The following is a 19,576-nucleotide window of genomic DNA, read 5'->3' as shown; positions in this document are numbered from 1 at the left end:
AGCTCCAATCGCTCTCATCTATGGTAGCTCGTACCTGTTTCGATATCAGATGTCTCTCGTAACCATGAAACATCTCCTTTATTTGTCTACGTGTCAAGGCAAGAGGAACAGAGACAACAAGGTGTCTGAGAATGGTCTGACATAGCCGAACCACCGCATGACGCGCTCAGGAAGATGAGGAGCAGTGAGACGCGATCCGCATACCAACCATCTAGAGTATCGCACCATCTCATCAAATGCTCACGTCTGACGGTGATCAACATAGTTGTTAAGTGCATGTCCTCAACAACCAAACAGTCAAGATAGACTCTGAAAGGCTCAGTCGCACGGTTTCCTTTGAGCAAAATAAAAGCAATAGCACGCGGCATATCCTTAGTATACTCAGGCACACTCGCCCAACCAGAGATGCGCGGGAAGTGCTAGAGGATCCAAGCCTGAAATAAAAAAGTTTGGAACACACGAATCATCGATAATGACTATGCAAATATGAAATGAAAAAAAATCAAAGACCAATAATTATTACCGTTAGTAGTGTCACGTTGTTAGTGACCTACTTCGTCTTCCACATACAACCCTCTCTCAACTTCGAATACAGGTAGATCAAGAAAGCCTCCCCCAGTTGTACTCATGGATCTGCTCGAGATCCACAAAGTACTGTAGGTAGACGACGTCAGTATAAGTGGCACTCTTGCCCACAAAAATAACAGTGCCAACAAAAAATAAGAAGTTATGCTCTCAATGCATGCGATCTGTGGACCGCCACCTGCTCATGATCACCATCAGCCTGCTATGGTCTCTGGATCTCAGCTACATAGATCTTCCTTAGGAACTCAAATCTAGCATGAGTACCCCTAGTCTTATCCACCCCGTCCACCGCCTTCTCTGGATCAGCCTCATATGCTCTACCATCATCTCCACTGTCTCGTCTTTGGTAATGTCCCCATGATTGAGGAATCTCCCCCTGATCGGAATATGTAACAAATACGAGACATCGTCCAGTGCGATAGACATCTCACCAAGCGAGAGATGAAATGACGATTACTCAAAGTTCCATCTCTCAACGAATTCATTAAGCATCATGTGGTTGACCGTAGTGTAACCGGTCATGCGCAAGCCCGTCAAGCCAAATGAGGACACAACAGACTGAAACCAATCTGCCTCCTACTTAGGCAAGGCAACAATATTCCTCTCGTGGTAACAAACTTACACCGAACGGAAGCGTGTTGAGCAACCCTGCCATGCCTCAGTCTATCATGTCCATTAACCATTATCCCTGTAAGTTAAATTAAGGCATGCCATTAATGCACACAAACAACACACAATCAAGAGAATCAGAGGAAAAAAAATACTAAAGGAAATTCTGGAGATGCATATCCGAAATCACCTGCAAAATATTAAACGCTGAACAATTCCGGAGATGCATCTCCAGAATTTTCTGCAACTCAGAATATCATCAATGGCGTAATGTACTATATGAAAGGTAAAAAAAAATTCTTATCACCATTTTCAGATAAGAAACAACTAATACAATATGTCTAAACTATGTTAGATGTGATTTCTACTCATTTCTACACCTAATAATTGATTTCTACTAATTTACACCAAAACTCAAACATTTATCAAAAACTAAAAAAACTTACTTGAAATTGATGTTTGATGAAATTGGATGACGTTACAAATGAAGTTTGATGTTCCATTGAGGTTCTTTGAGCCTTTTTTGATGAAATTTGATTGGGATGTAGAGAAGTGTTTTGAGAGAGGTTTGTGAAAACTGTGAAATGAGGAAGAAGAAAAGTCTGTCGTGACTTATGCTCCAAAATATTCTGGAGATGCATCTCCGAAATATTTTAACATTCACTTATATTTGGCTGCGTATGGAGATGCATCTTCGGAATCATTTAAATGTTAACTTACATTTGGATACGTCCGGAGATGCATCTCCGGAAATAAGAGGCATTGTAGAAATTTATATGGTGTGGTAGAAGGACTTATGGTGCCATAAGAAATCCCCATTTAATTGCTTTTACTTTGATACATTTTGAGGTTGTTTTCTTTTAGTAGAGGTGATGAGAGTCACTTGTGAGATGTATTGAAATCCATTTTTTTCATACAATAAAATTGTTTTATGTATGAAACATTTACCTAATTATTGAAATGTCGATCAATGTGTTTTGTCTTTACGTTGATAAAGATTATATGCAATATTAGTTGTCGAATTACTGTCACAACAATTTTATAGGACTTTTACAATGTATTTTCAAATCTTCTAACATTTATTTCATCTACAATAGTTCATAAATTTTTAGTGCCATATTCCTGAATTCTGCTTCAATGCTTGATCGAGCAATTATTGGGTGAGAATATGGAAACAAAAATGTCTACAAGGAACTATCACACAATAACTCCTTCTGATGAAGCCGATACTAAACTGCTAACATAATGCAAGGTCCCTCAAGATCTTGATCCAATAACCTCTTTATCCATAATAACTTGCTCCAAGTATTAATATGTAACGATCCACCTGATTCCACTGATTTTATGTTTAAGCGATTGTCATTAACTGAGCATATATTGGATAACTCCCAACTTTATCTACTATCAATCTTTCTCCAACGCCATCAAAGAAGGACAACTTCCTACAGGCCGTTGGTACTTCCTTCTGCCAAAATCTTCATTGGAGTATAGTGGAAACTCTTATCCTATTAAATAACATCTCAATCCCAAACCTCACTCAAGAAACGATACCTAGACATGTTACAAATAAAAACCCAGCTACAAACAAACCCATTAGATACCTGATCGATAAATTAACAAGTGTACTAATCTGCCAATGTAGTAATAAGAGGGGGAATCCCTAATATCGATCTCAAGAACTGCTTAACGATACAGAGTTCTGGATTAATTTCAGTTAAACAAAAGCCTTTGGGGTTTTGGATTGATTGGTTGAGTTATGAAAATAATTGCAAATAAAGTAAATAAAGTAATTGACGATTTAGACAAATATGAGTAATATGCTAGGGATAGTGTATGATTCAATTTTGTGACGACTCTGAACTTACAACACAATAACATATTTTAACTAATTAATTACCGATTATTTAGGGTGTTTACTCCTAAGTCCTTAGTGAGAAAACCTTTAATCATCCATCCTAATTCCTATGTTCATAGAGAATTACAAATTAAATTAAGTATTCAATTATCAAGAATATTATGGTTTCTATAGGGTATCCATAGTCTTAGGTGATATCTACTATAGAATAATCTCAAGCAAGGCATTAACAACGACGGTCCATCCTAATCGTTAATCGTAAGTCAAACCCGTTTGTCCGACAGAGCAAGCATTAAGAATACTAAGAGAATAAATTAATTATAGAAAAGAGACTGTCATTGCAACAATAATATCATATTCATTACATATCCAAATCAGGGACCCCCTAGCATTAAGGGGTTTAGCTACTCATAGAAATAAAACAAAATATGATAAAGAATGTTTCCATTACAGAAATTTTAGATGAACTGATCTTCAATCGGAAAAAGCTCCTGAAAATATGAACCCACCTTGAAAATCTGAGTTCTACAGCCTTCAAAACGTGTTTTTGCCGTCCAAAATTGTCCAACCCTTGAAAAACCGCGTTTATGGGTTAAATAGACACGTTTTAGGCTTCCTGAGTTTTTGGGCCTCATTACCCGTAATGCCTTCTCTGTTACGCGTAATTCCCTGTTCATTGCCTCGGTTTTCTACGTGTAAGCATCCTTGCAGGCGTTCTAGACATGTCATTCCGTGTAATGCCTTCCCTATTATGCGTAAGGACAGAAACTCATTTTTTCCTCCCTTCTGTTGGAACTCATATCATACATGTACGGGGATGAGACAATACGCATAATGGCTTGGCATTACGCGTATAGGCAGCAACTGTGCATTTTTTAGATCTGATACGCGTATGACCAAGTTGATGCGCGTAAGGACAAACAATCATGAATTAGCATTTGACGTCTTCATGAAATTTGTATCCCTGGATGTTAGCTTTCATTTGCCACATGTCCCACGTTATTCCGAATTACGACGCTCTAGTTATGATCAAAATACCACACGTCTATCATGCTGTAAAACATGCTGAAAAATCGACTTTTCTAATTTTTATGAAAATTCTCCATGTTCCTTTTCCGACCATATCATTGACCTCCTCTGACCTATAAAACACGTTAACCTTCCCCAAAAGATCAAAAATACCAGGAATGATTAAAACGTAGATAAATACGAAACTAAAAAAACTGACATATAAACCACTCAAACTATATGAAAAATGCAAAGAACTCGTCTACTTTCACATGTTAAAGCGATAATAACTATAGCACAAATGGTGACTGATCACAACCCCAAACTTAGCTTGTTGCTTGTCCTCAAGCAACTTTAAGTACAAAAAACTCATGTCACTCCCAAATGAATTTTTTTTTCACGTACCACAATACCTCTAAGATCTTCCGTGGCTCTCATTTGTTGCTACCTTCGAGTTTTTTGGGATTACCGAGGTCGATTGATTGACCACACCTTCACTTGAAAGTACTACTTCACCTGTCAGCTCAATTCACACTCACCAAATCTCTCAGGTGTTAATGTGTTTTACACTCAAAATTTATAGTACGTAATACCATACCATAGGCTTGAATAAATTCTATTTTTGATATCAAGGTGCACGATACACACACTCTTTGAGGTTTTTATGGTTGTAACAGGGATAAGGTTAAGGTGGGATAATTTTGGAAAAGTAGGCTAAGATTCAGAGTCAATATGATCGTTATCTTTACTATGCTCATTCTGATGGATCAATGATGTACTTATTGTAGCGGGGTATTCGTTACCATTAGAGATATTGACTAAATCTAAGGTAAACCATACAAGTCGAGTCGCCACCACACTTCTATTTATCCAAAGGAATGGTTAGAAAGCGAACAAAAACCTAATAGTTTTAACAAAACTAGTAAAAGAAACAGAGATCTGGGTAAGGGGGTTGGTTATGCAATGGGAAGGTGTTAGGCACCCAAAACATCCTAGGTACTCCTAGGGAGCCCTTTTCATACTTGTTTCAAAGGTTATTGTTTCGTGAAATTTTGTTTATGCAAACATGATTGAAGAGATGAGAGGAGAATGTACAAGTTATTTACATTTTGTGTTTGAATGGATAAATCCATTGCCTACGTACCATCTTAAAAAAAAAGATTAGGATCAAAACCTCGTAGTTCGGGGTAAAAATCTCAAAACAAGCGGGTGAATTGATTGGTCCAAAAGCCTTAAGGTCTTTTGTTATCAAAGAGAGAAAACTCAACTGAACCACAAATCCACCATGTGAGGATAACTTCAACATGCTAGTGAGGGGTTAACCCTATAATAAGCATGGAAGACTCATTGTCCATCACTAAGGATATAGGTGAGTATTACATCTACCCCAAGGATAACTCAAACCTAATAGCTAAAGGTTAAGAAAAAGTTGATTAAGAAAGTGGCCATTGGAACCACAAAAAGAAATTTGAATGAGTTATATTTACCAATTAGAAGTATGTACAAAAATGGTCAAAGTTGACTTAAAGATTCAATTCAAAATGAATGTTATAAAAAGAAGATTTGAAAATCAAAAGCATAAGGCTTAGGTTTCTAATGTTTGAAAACAAAGGTTAAATGTTTGCACAAAAAGTTTTGGCTTGGGTTAGAATGGAGAGAAGAAGAAGAAGGGCTAAGTCCTAAGGAAAATAAAAAGGCGAGGGATAAGAAGTGAAACCACACTAGGAATTCCTCTCTTGAGATCATATTGATGATCCAAGTAGCTCCCATCCTTTGGAATAAGCAAGCACAAAGCATAAGTGTCGCACCTCGAAAAATGGGGATACGACTTCAAAGCGAAGCGCAATCGCACGCTCGCAATGATGGACTAAACAGAGTCGCCACCGAACTTTATTTATTCCCAAAATGGGAAAGGGAAAATATCGATAAAACCCCTAAAAGAAAGAAAGGATAAGATATGGTCATCGCAACCAATATCAGGGTTCGGGAGTCGATTACGCAAGGGGAAGGTATTAGCACCCCTCACGTCCGTTGTACTCAACGGGAACCATTAGGTTAGTTGTGTGCGTTAGTGTTAGTTGAAATATTAGGCTTTTCGAATTATTAGGTGGGAAAGAAAGAAAGGATGAGAGGAGAAATGTTTTTGGATTTTTTTAACAAAGGACTAAACCTAAGTTTTTTATTAGTGGGCCTGACAAGATTTATAAATCCTGCTCCTACGTATCTCAAAAGAGAAATCAAGGCTTACGTAGTTCTGGGTAGAAAAATGTTTGTTTGTTGGTCGATTGTAGCGAAAGCTATATTGTATTAATCGACGAAAACATTGTTTTACCCAAAACAGATGAGGAGTGAACGCATACCACACATCGAACGGATTTATAAATCTACATTCGGAAAAGCGTCATTTATCTCTACTCAACAATCGTGGCCGAAACATTGTTTTGTATCACTTTAGACAAGATACCTTTCGTTTATGAAAAAGGTTTTTGATTAATCGCACGGCGGCGAGAAAAAAGTTTGATTGGTTGGATGTATTTTAGTGATGGCGAGAACTTGGATGAGCGAGATATACATCTCGAATCCTAGCCTCAGGAGTGCATGGTATACACCATGTTCCATTTCCATCTTTATTGAAAAAGTATTAAGGTATGAATTAGGTATTTTGAAGTTTGAAAGACGAGTACTTGTGACCTACAAGCTCTTACAGCTTGGGTCTAATACTCGGGACTACGTCTGGACATTCCACCCAGGCAGTCTGTTTCTTTCCAATATTGCTAAGAAAATGATTCGAATAATTATGAATGTTTTGGAGGGAAGACAAATATTTATGGCTTGCAAGCTCTTACAGCTTGAGCCTAATATTCGGGATTACAACTGGATATTCCCTCCAGGTAATCTTTTTCTTCCAACTTTATTAAGAAAATGATTTTTGAATATTAAAGTGTTAAAGAGAAGACGAATATTAACGGCTTGCAAGCTCTTACAGCTTGAGCCTAATATTCGGGATTACAACTGGACATTCCATCCAGGTAACCTTTTTCTTCACGTTTTATTTAGAAGGTGATTTGGGATATTTACGGATATTTTGGCGAGAAGACGAATATTTATGACTTACAAGCTCTTACAGCTTGAGCCTAATATTCGGGATTACAACTGGATATTCCCTCCAGGTAATCTTTTTCTTCCAACTTTATTAAGAAGATGGTTTTGAATATTGGAGTGTTAAAGAGAAGACGAATATTAACGGCTTGCAAGCTCTTACAGCTCGAGCCTAATATTCGGGATTACGACTGGACATTCCATCCAGGTAACCTTTTTCTTCACATTTTATTTAAAGAACAATCTGAATATTAAATTAAAACAATTAAAGTACCGAGGTTTGAAATTATTGAAAGTTTAGTTGATGTTGCTTAAGAGCTCATTGTAAGAAGGCCCAAGAGTAAGCCATGTGAGGTTGATGGCGATGCTTAAAAGCAATCGACTTACAAGGGTATGAAAATGGGCTCGACATTGAATCGAGAAAAGTGTGATTTTAACAGTTTAAAATGGTTTTGAATGGATGATGCAATTAAAAGAAAACAAATCAACCATGAGTATAATAAAAACACAAACATATAATAAAATGCTATATAAACATAAAAATAAAATGCTAAAAGAAAATAAAATGCTAAAAGAAAAAAGCTAAAAGAAAATAAAATGCTCAATACAAGTATCGAACCCATTACACTAAAGACCATAAAAAACACTCCTCTCCACTAGGCCACTTATAATTAGTTATCATTTACAATGTCAAATGGGCTTTATAAATCAAGAAAAGATTGGAACCAAAAATTTAAAGAAAATGAAACCAAAATAATAATAATAATAAAAAGACCGTTGGATTACCCCAAAAACAATCCAGCCGCTTGGCTGTTGGATTGTAGAGGTTGGGAATATTAAAAGAACAATTAACTAAATCCTAAACTAATAAAATCATAGTTAATGACCTACCTAAAAACTCTAAACATTCACTTAATGGGAATTAAAAGTCTGTTTTAAAAAAGAAAAAAGCATTGAATAAATAAACGAGAAAAAAAAAAAAGAGGACGCGAAACAGTAGCTCAAACGTCCTTCTCTCTCATTCTCTCATTCATCTCTCGAAATCGCCTCTCCATATCTCGCTCTCTCTCGAAATCGCCTCTCACTCAAAAGGCTCACACTAGCCTATTCATTCTCCTCTCCGTTTCACTTTCACTCATCCTCACCCTCTTGCTCTCTAACAAATGCTCCAGAAAGATTCAAGCAAAAGAAACTCACCTTCGGTAGCGGCGACGGTGATGATGGAGCCTAAACTTCACTATTTCGCCTCTCTATTCCAGGTATGTATAGATTTTTGGATTTAGGGTTCTTTTGAAAGTTTTCGCCGCTCTCTGTCTATGATTAGGGTTTTTTCGTTTTTCCAGCCATCCTCCTCATTTTTCTGATTAGGCTTTTTTTTATATTCACCCTGTTTAGGGTTTTGAACTGCTTCCTCAGATCAAAAGGGGCAACCTGCGAAATCCTTTAGGCTGCTCAGTTTGCATCGGTCCATTTGGATGTTTGGATTTGGAAAAGGTATTCTGAACTCATGCTTTTTCCCTCTGTTTTGTCTCTAAGCCATTTTGGGATTTTTCGAATTTTAACTGTTTGCTTTTACTGCAGTGAATTCGGAGTGGACATACACTGATGCGATGCAAGTAATAGTTGATCCCTCAAACTTGGTATTCTTGTCATGAATCAAAGGGGTTTAACTTAGCAAACCACCATTTAATATGTCAATATTAGCAGCAACTTCTGCATTTACTGTATGCTCGTCGAAGGAATTGACGGCAAATTCAATCACGTCCAATTTAGCCTTTGGAGACCTTTGTTCGTCCATTGCTCGTAACAGTGCTGGTAAGGGAGAAATGATACTGTAAGTTTTGCCATCAATTTCCAACGTTGCAGAACATGGCTGCCTAACAAAACTCTTTAGGATCAATTGACCGGGAAAATACATGTGGTAACACTCCTTCCATGTAACCCTCAAAAGGCTTTCGACACGCCGGAACAATATCTGCTAGCAGCCTTCTCAAAATTCTGAACAATTTCAAGAGTTCCCTTTGGACCTTGCTTGAGTTTATTTTCTGTTATCATGCTGATTTATTGTGATGTTTGTAGGGAGTTTGTTGTGAAACTGATATGAGCCAATGCCACCAAGTCGTTTTGTTCCTTTGACAGCCTGAGTGTGCACTCAACAGCAGTCCGACCATCTCTGCGTGCAACAGCTTTGAAAAATTCCAATAAATTTACTCGATCGCTACCCGAGAACTCAGCAGTCATACATCTTGAGAGGTAACCTTTTGCATCTGTTCCATGACAGGTCCTTCTTGCTTCAGCTTTATTTCAGGTGAAGGTTGCTCTTGAGCGATTTTAGACTCCTGAGTTTGACAGTCAGTCTGGTTGTCATGGCTAGAAGTTGGCCACGTATGGTAACGATTGACTGAATGAATCATTGCTTCAGAGCCAGTTGGATCTAGTTGAGATACAGAGCTTGTTGCGAGCAAGCTAGCAGATGTTGTAGGTATATGCTCATGGTGATTGTTTCATTATCCATTTTCTTTTTAAATTATCATGCATGCAGGATTTAGAAATTGAGTGTGATTCTGTTAAGGATTTGTTGCAGGGCCTGCCATCACTACTGTTATGATGTTTTGGGCGTGACAAGGCATAGCTCTGTTCAGATGTTAAGTTCCAGCAGAATTGGATACATGATAATAAGGCCGGCACCAACAATGATCTTATCGTTGGAGAGAAGCTAATGCCAGCAGTTGGTGTCCAGTTGTATCCCACAAATATACTGTCCTATCATCACCGGCTGTCACAAAAAGGTGCCGACTAAACCGAGAATAATCAAGAACTCTCAACATCTATTGATTGGGATCTTTGAGTTTAGTCGTCCTTCGCCTAGAGGCAAGGTTATGAAGTGTAAGGTCTCCATTGAGGCTAACAGAAGCCAAATTATATAAGTATTCACATAACACTTTTGGTAGCAAATCTGAGTAGGACTCCACAAAAAAACCTCTGTAAATTCTAATATAGTGAAAAGCCAATGTACGCTCGTCTTCATGTTCCAACACCAAACTCCCATTCCTTTTTAGTTCTTCTATATTTTTTTACCATTTTTCCTGATAATGGAACATATCCTGGCATGTGCATACTGCGAATGAACAAAAGTATTTCCCTTATTGTTAAGCATCTAATCAAAATTGAAAGTGTAATCTGTTAATCCATTGATCTTCCAGTCAGCATACTTAACGGCGCCACATCCAATTGCCTTTGATGTTTTCTCACTCTCTTCTTCTCGGAAACTTGACTTGAAAACTCTTGAAGTAAGATTTGTTTGGAGAGAAATAATCACAGTAGTAACCATTGCAAGTATTAATAAAAGGATCACGAGCATCATTTTGTTTGCACATCGTCCATGGAACACCAGTATTAAGTCATACAACTATATGTGATGTCCACTGAATATATGCCTTACCAAGAGCGCCGAGTTCATACTCCATATGTCAATGTTTATTGTCAATCAGAGGTAGAATTATTGGACCATTCTGGAATGCACTTGAGTTAAACTCGGAAGCTTCCAAAGCTCCATCCAGCACAAACGTAAGGCCCAATTCTGAGGTGAACGCAAGACTTGCTGGTTGCACCGGCTTTGTGAACTTTACCAAGCCATAGTTTGTCTCAAAAATAGTATTTGTCAAGTGACGGTTCATGTCCACTCCAAAACACATAATTTTGAATCACATCCTATCCTCCTTCTTTAGCCGTTAATCATGGTGACTTGATAATCAATAAAACACCTACTTCATGTTGAGCAATAAGTAAAGTCGCAAGTATCACAAACAACAACACATTGAGCTTGAAATCCACTAAGGATAATGAACCTTGAATACGTTATGTTTTTTTCAACACTTCATCCTAAGCTTCAACGTATATAAATAGAGAGAAAGTAGGGATTAGGATCCTTGGGATTCTTGGGGATGGGCTGGATTTGGTCCAAATGCCAATTTTTTGTAAATTTGTAATATATAGGACTTGTAATGATTGTAATATTTGGTGTGAATGAAAAATGGGTGACCTTGTGGCAAAACTAAATTGTTCTCTTGTACCTTAGAACTTCCCGACATTCTTGTGATGGGATATTTTATCCACATGCTATGGATGATTATGATTGAATGAATGAAAAATATGAAATAGTAAACATGAACATATATGAAGGTGAATGAAGAAAGAATGCAAACGAGTGATTGATGGGGAAAAAAAAAATTCAGGACCAAAATCGGGGTATGACAGTTGCCCCTATTTAAGCGTCTTCAACTAGAGAATATGACGTAGGACACTCTTCATATGATCATAGTGGGAGATGGTTAAATACTAAGAAGACCCGGATTTTGATCCTGAATCCCTATGACATGGTTGTGATATGATATGATATGATATGATATGACATGATATGATATGATATGACATGATATGATATGCATGGATGCATGATTCTTTTTTTGTAATTTTTATCTGTTAGGGATATGGTGGACCCTTAACAGGAGACGCTACTAGACAGACCAAACTGTGGGGAATGCTGATGGTCCACAGGAAGATAGACAAATGGTAAGGAACAACTTGCTGGGGAGACAGTCCTGCTGGAGAATCAGGCACACACTGGGGAGTAATCAAAATGAGATTTGATTAATCGATACTTGGGATACAAGAGGTTTCGGTAGTAAGTTCACATATGACTTACCGAACCCGAATAAAGGAAAAGATGCTACAACAAGTTCATATATGACCTGACAACGCTGGGGAATAATCAAGGAGAAAACTCTTCAGAACAGGTTCATGTATGACCTGACACCGGAATAAGGGTTCAACAACAGGTTCATACATGACCTGAATGGTATTGAACAAACAGAGAAAAAATCTTCAGAGCAGGTTCAAGTATGACCTGACACCGGAATAAAAGGTTCAACAACAGGTTCATATATGACCTGAATGGTATTGAACAAACAGAGAAAAAATCTTCAGAGCAGGTTCAAGTATGACCTGGCACCGGAATAAGGGTTCAACAACAGGTTCATACATGACCTGGATGGTATTGAACAAACAGAGAAAAATCTTCAGAGCAGGTTCAAGTATGACCTGACACCGGAATAAAAGGTTCAACAACAGGTTCATATATGACCTGAATAGGATTGAACAAAGAATCTTCAGAGCAGGTTCAAGTATGACCGGACCCCGGAATAAAAGGTTCAACAACAGGTTCATATATGACCTGAATAGGATTGAACAAAGAATCTTCAGAGCAGGTTCAAGTATGACCGGACCCGGAATAAAAGGTTCAACAACAGGTTCATATACGACCTGAATAGGATTGAACAAAGAATCTTCAGAGCAGGTTCAAGTATGACCGGACCCCGGAATAAAAGGTTCAACAACAAGTTCATATATGACCTGAATAGGATTGAACAAAGAACCTTCAGAGCAGGTTCAAGTATGACCGGACCCCGGAATAGCAACAATTGGACTTTGACCGTAAGCAATGGACTACAACCAGCTTTTAACGGATTTTGCCAACAACAAATGGACTTGAAAATGACTGCGAAAACCGGATGTTGGTTTAAGGATACCAAAGACAAACTGGAATTAGAGGTCCAAAGACATGAGGTCGACAACAAGACCTGGGTCAATGCACAATGAGCACGAAATACCTTTCGGCTATGCATGATTTGAATGCATGATATATGAATAATCATGATTATGAGAATGCTGACACTTGGCGGACTGGGTGTTTGTAGGGACAGAGATTCTGATTCCTCAACACCAATAACTCATACTCGTACAATTAACAGGCGCATCCAGGGGAGAAACTATCATGATTGACAGTTATAAATAACCAAAGGTCCATCCTTCTAGAGGATTCATAAGTTGTACTCCATGGGGACTTTTGTTGGTGATCCTGGAGTATTTATGCAAACTTTGAGCCTTTCGGGGAAACAAACGATTTTCCTTCGATTTTCACATGTATCAAAGTAAATTTGTTCTAAGTTTCAAATTCTTTTTCCAAGTTTCAAAACTTCATTATTGACAAATAAAGGACATTTTGCATAACAAAGAAGAGCATAGATGAACACAAATTAACAATGATTGGGAAAACTTGTATTTTATTCAAGAATGGTAGCACACAAATGGCGTAGCTCCATAGAGTGTTACATTTTTTTTGAAAATGGCAATAAGGAAAGGTTTACATTGAATTCAGTGACCACTAACATCCTTAACAGATATGATTCCCCAAAAACCTTGCTTCTAAGGGGAGTGACTGGATTAATCTTCCACCTCAAATTCTTCGGTGTTAATCAGTAACAACTGATGCAGTTTATGCCTTTATGCCCCTAACTTTTGCCTGGATCGCCCTTTCGGGTTTTCAATCCACCGGGACGCTCTTTTTTGCCTAAGTCGCCTTTTCAGGTTTTCAACTTAGCGAGCTACCATTTTTATTCATCCCTAACTTTTGCCTGGACCGCCCTTTTGGGTTTTCAGTCCACCGGGATACCCTTTTTTGCCTAAATCGCCCTTTCAGGTTTTCGATTTAGCGGGTTTTTATTAGGCATAGTATTTTTTAACCGCATCAGAGTTCACGGGGTGTGAGAGTTCTTCATCATCCATAGTCGTGAGAATCAAGGCACCTCCGGAGAAAACTTTCTTTACAACATATGGGCCTTCATAATTGGGAGTCCACTTCCCACGTGAATCCTTGTGTATTGGCAAGATCTTCTTAAGCACGAGGTCTCCTTCTCTGAATTCCCGAACACGTACTTTCTTGTCAAAAGCCCTTTTAAGCCGTTTCTGGTATAATTGTCCATGGCACAAAGAAGTCAATCGCTTCTCATCTATGAGGTTCAACTGATCAAATCTGTTTTGAATCCACTCAGCCTCTTCTAGCTTGGTCTCCATCAAGATTCGCATTGAAGGTATCTCCACTTCAATTGGGAGAACTGCTTCCATCCCGTATACCAAAGAGAACGGAGTTGCCCCTGTTGAAGTGCGGACGGATGTCCGATATCCATGCAATGCGAAGGGTAGCATTTCATGCCAATCCTTATAGGTTTTCACCATTTTCTGCAGGATCTTCTTGATGTTTTTATTAGCGGCTTCAACAGCGCCATTCATCTTTGGACGATATGGTGAAGAGTTATGATGCTCAATCTTGAAACTCTCGCATAATTCTTTCATGGTCTTATTGTTCAGATTCGTCCCATTATCTGTGATGATCCGACTTGGAATTCCATAACGGCAAATGATCTCTTTCTTGAGAAACCGTGCAACCACTTGCTTTGTCACATTAGCATAAGAGGCGGCTTCTACCCATTTGGTAAAGTAATCAATGGCAACCAGGATGAAGCGGTGACCATTGGAAGCTTTAGGCTCAATGGCGCCAATCATGTCGATGCCCCACATTGAGAAAGGCCAAGGTGACGTCAAAACATTTAGCAGGGTCGGAGGCACGTGTACCTTGTCGGCATATATTTGGCATTTATGACACTTTCTAGCATAATTGAAGCAATCGGATTCCATGGTCAGCCAGTAATAACCAGCTCTCAAAATCTTCTTGGCCATGGCATGCCCATTGGCATGAGTCCCAAAGGATCCTTCATGAATTTCCTTGATCAACATGTCCGCTTCACGTCCATCCACGCATCTGAGCAGAATCATGTCGTGATTTCTCTTGTACAACACACCATTGCTCAAGAAGAATTTGGATGCTAACTTCCTCAAGGTTTTCTTGTCAAGGGTTGTTGCATCTGTTGGATATTCTTGATTTTGCAAAAAGCATTTGATGTCGTGAAACCAGGGTTTACCATCGGCTTCCTCTTCAACTGACTGGCAGTAGGCAGGTTCAACTTTCCGCTCGATTTGAATGAGAGGTGCTTCATTATGGAATCTGACTTGGTACATTGAAGCCAACATAGCCAAAGCATCAGCAATTTGATTCTCAGTTCTCGGGATATGACGGAAAGTGATTTTGTCAAAGTATTTTATTAATTCCATGACATAGGTGTAGCACCTCAAATTTGCACCTATCATTGTACATACCATCTCATTTAGGTCATAGCATATCATGATACATTGCATAGCACTGCATTGTCCCCAGTTGCCTCAAGAGCAAGCAAGTCAAGAATTAGGTCAAACTGATCAGGAGATCAGTCAACCAATCAAGCAAGGATGTTTTCTCAAGGAATCAAAGCCCTAGGGTTTGTCCAACAAGTTCACATGACTTGGGGGACCATTTGAAGGGTTCAAGTCAAGGGTTGAAGGCTCAGAGGTCATCAGTCAATGCACAGCCAGGCAAAAACCCTAAAAAGTCAACAGTCAGTCAAAGCAGTGGATGGTGGCCATTCTTGCAGAATGTGGGCACCATGATCAATAATCAAGAGTTCATATGTCTTGGGACATCATTTGAAGTCAAGTTCTCAAGGAATTAGGGTTTGGAATTCATCAGAAGAGGTTCAGTCATCCAAAACCCTAGAAAAGTCAAACTTGGTCAACTGTGGGTTTAATTAGTGTTTTGATGGATGGAATTGATTTGAAGAAGCTCATTCATGCTCATATAAACCTCATCTATCATGTTCAACCTCATCATGGAAGAATTTGAGGCAAATCAGAAAATTTCCCAAAATAGAAACTGGACCTGTAATTTCAACTGCCAAAAATGGAAACTTCTTGATCTTAAACTTACATCATGATACAAGCTTCAAATGAATTTTTGCCCAACATGAAAGTTGAAGATCTTGTTCTCCCATTTTCAAAAAATCCAAGAACTCTCAAATCCCATGTGTGGTTGTCAAGATATGATCAATTCAATTTCAAAAATTTGTGAACTTCAAAGGGCCATATCTCTCAAACCATAAGGCCAAATTTGGTGGGGTTTTTTCCTACAAACCACATTTTTCCTCCTCTTTCCAAAAATGTAAACATCATGTACCTAAACCTTGCCAATCAAAATGGCATTTTTTGACTTATTCCATTTAAAATCAAGTTTGACTCAAGTTTGACTTTTTGATTTAAGCATTTTCCACACAATTGGCCAATTGGGAAATGTTTAGAATGGCATTTGAAACTTGTTCCAAGCCCTAACTCATGCACATACCATTATCATATCACTATTTTGGCCAAAGGTGTAAACTTGGTATTTTTTGCAAATGGGATCATAAGAGCAAAACAAATTTAACACTTGATTGGCAGAGAAAAAACAGATGAATTAAGGATCATAAGCAGCTGGTTTAAGGCCCAAAATCGTGCAAGCTTACACCTCCACTTTCACTTATGCAAAGTTAGTAATTTTGGCAAAAAGCTTCATTTGAACCAAACAAAGTAAGTAAGTCATGTGCAGACTACAAACAGCAAGAAGAGTGGTCATAAGCAGCCTGTTTCCAAGGCCCAAACGTGCAGCAATACACCTCCTTTTTTCACTAGTGCAAGAACTTAGCAAATTGGCATTTTGTCATTTTAAGCTAATCAAGATTACCATTCCTTAAGCCAACCTTAAACAGTCACATATAAAACTCATTTTCTGCCACAAAGCAACCCTAGAGACTAAGAATAGCAGCCTTTGCTCATACAGAAAAACACTTTTCTCCCATTTGGCATTTGACTCGATTTGATTTTCTTTGCTCAAAGCTTCAAAGCACACAAGTAATCCTTGATTATTTCTTCACCTGGACAACATATTGAGCACATTTTCACCACCAAATCACAGCTGGAACCCCATCCTCGAGTTCTGTTTTCTTCAAACCCTTCTAATGGCAGAAGTTGATCTGTTCATTTCCAAGCACTCTTGAGTTGAAAGACCTTCATCATCCATCATTCTAAAACCTAAAGTACACCTGTTTCGAGTTTTGAAGGCCAAATAATCACTGCTGCTCAACTGAGTTTCATTTTTGGTAAGATTTCGATTCATTTATTTTTCCAAATGATACCATGCTTCAGATAGTATACATCTTGCTGAGTCCATTAAGCTTTAGATTATTAAAAATGATCAAGTATTCACCAAGATATGATGTTTTAAAGTTTATGGATGCATGATGATTGTTGTTCGATTCATGATTGTTTGTGTGATTTCATGAAAACCATTGATGTATAATGCTTGTATTTAGTTGGCTGAAGCTATTGATGTGCATGCTGTCAATTTCTGGGCACCTTTGTTCATGTTGATTTTGCATGATGATGATGAATGCCCTGCTGTTTTGCAACCTCAACCCTGCCCAGAAAATCCTTTCGAATGGTGTTTGTTGTGTTTGGTTATGATTATTTGATGTTGCATGATGTATTCCCCTGCCATGCTGTGGTGTGATTTGTTGGTTTGATTTTCATTTGTTCATGTCGATTTTGAACCGTGAAGTTGGATTGAATGCCATGCTAAAACCCTAAGGGTTTATGTTGAACCCAGAAACGTGAAAGCTGGTTGGTGGGTTTACTGTTCCATTGGTTTAGGACCAATGGGAACATTTCGTTTCCCTTGCTTAAACTGTGTCGTTTGGATTAGTGATGCGCGGAATTACCACTATGCCACTGTTGACTTCCTTGTTTGACCATTTGCTATGTTAATTTGTTCATGTTTGCACCAATATTCACTCAAGTTCATAAATTCATTTCTTTCTCAATTTTCATCCAAAAGTCCTGAAAATTTTTCCATCATGTTCATGATTGAGTCTAGTATTTGATTATGAATTTTAATAAATTTTTCATTGGTTGGATTTTTATTGATAATTGGTTTTCTAACATGCATGCTCAAATGATATCTCTTGCCATTTCAATTGTGAAACTCTCATGTTGTATCCAATGAGCTTGAAATTTTTTGTGGTGAAACTAGACACATTGACCTTTGTTTCCATATAGAGTTTATACATTTATCATTTGTGGTTTGTGAGTTACAATTTTTTGAAGTTATGTGTTACATTTGGTGCTACATGAATGATATGCATTTTCCCAATTTTTGTTCACATGCTTCCTTACATCCAAATGACCCCAAAGTTTGCATGAATCATCTATCACATGTCTAGTTCATGTGTGATTTTTCTTGGAATTGATTGTTCTGTTTTCCATTTGATTGTGAATTCTCTTCCCTGCCTAGTCCATGGTTGACTTTTTGTGCTACATGTTGCCAAATCATTTGGGAAATTCTCATACCATATTGTATGACCATGAAATTTCATATGTGATAACTAGACATCTTGAGCTTTGCATTGGTGTTAATCTCATTCATTTCTCATCTGTTTTCAAATTGATATGATTTTTTGAAGTTGACCCATGTTTGTTGACCTTCATTGTGCATGTTTGAAATTGTGTTGACTTCATGATTTTAATTGACTGCCTTCCTCTCATCCAAATGCCATGAAATTTGACATGCTTGCCATGCTAGATGTTAGGATTGAATGTGATTTATTTGATGATTTTTGAGATTGTTTGGGTTGACTTTTGATGCAAGTCATTCTGTTGACTTTTTTGTGCTTTCATTTGCCTTACTTTGACTTCAAATGTTCATGAAATGATCATAATGCATGATTTGAATGTGGGCCCAATTGTGATAGCTTCTCAAATGTTTGACTTTGGTTTTGGTTGACTTTTCTTTGCTGCCTTGACTTTTTCTTTCATCTTTGACCCTAGGCTAGTCCTAGTGGTCTTCTATGCTTACTATTGAGTTCCTGTTTCAGGTTAAGCACCAATGCCTCAAAGATCATTCAAACTTGTTTGGACTTGATTGTTTTATCATATGCTAACCTTTGTTTTGTAGGTTTGACTCATGTGTTTGAGTCTTGTGCCTTGCACAGTTGACCATCTGTGTTGACTGTTTACCAATTCCTTTTGATTTAAACTTTTGAACTGTTTGCTGATTGTTTTGACTTTTTCAGGTACTTTAGTTGCTTAAGTTCTCTGAACTTGTTTTGCTTTGCTATTTAGCAACTTGCTTGAGGTATAATCTCTTTTTCTTCATGTAGTCTGGAGACCCGGTCTGTTATTTGACCGGGCAAACTGTCTGAAGTCCTCCTTAAGAGGCCATGCTTGTGTGTGTTTAAAATTGTCCCAAGCAGGAAAAGTCCTTCAAGTAAGGCAATTGGTGGAAGGTAGGGATATGCAATCTATCCCCCACTACTCTTGTTGTGTCATCCCTCTGCTCACACTGCTGTGTGTTGATGCATTGGGATACAAACCCAAGATCTTGTACAAAGTGTACAGTGTCAGAGTCTTCGAGTATAGAAGGGTTCCCACTTTCTGGACCCATGCTCATTTGTCTATTAGCTCTCCCTGGTCAGGGATAAGAGCTGTGAGGTCTCATCCTCACTTCATCCTTTCATCTGCTTCACCTTAGCCTCTCAATGGCAAGGTTAAGAGCACACTTACCCTATTCCAGTTGGCCCTAGTGCCTAACCCTTGTGTGAGCCTCTTGTATGCATATAGAGTGTG

Source organism: Lathyrus oleraceus, chromosome 3 (genome assembly GCF_024323335.1).
Source record: "Lathyrus oleraceus cultivar Zhongwan6 chromosome 3, CAAS_Psat_ZW6_1.0, whole genome shotgun sequence".
In the NCBI taxonomy this organism is placed as follows: Eukaryota; Viridiplantae; Streptophyta; class Magnoliopsida; order Fabales; family Fabaceae; genus Lathyrus; species Lathyrus oleraceus.
Note: the sequence above shows the minus strand (reverse complement) of the source record.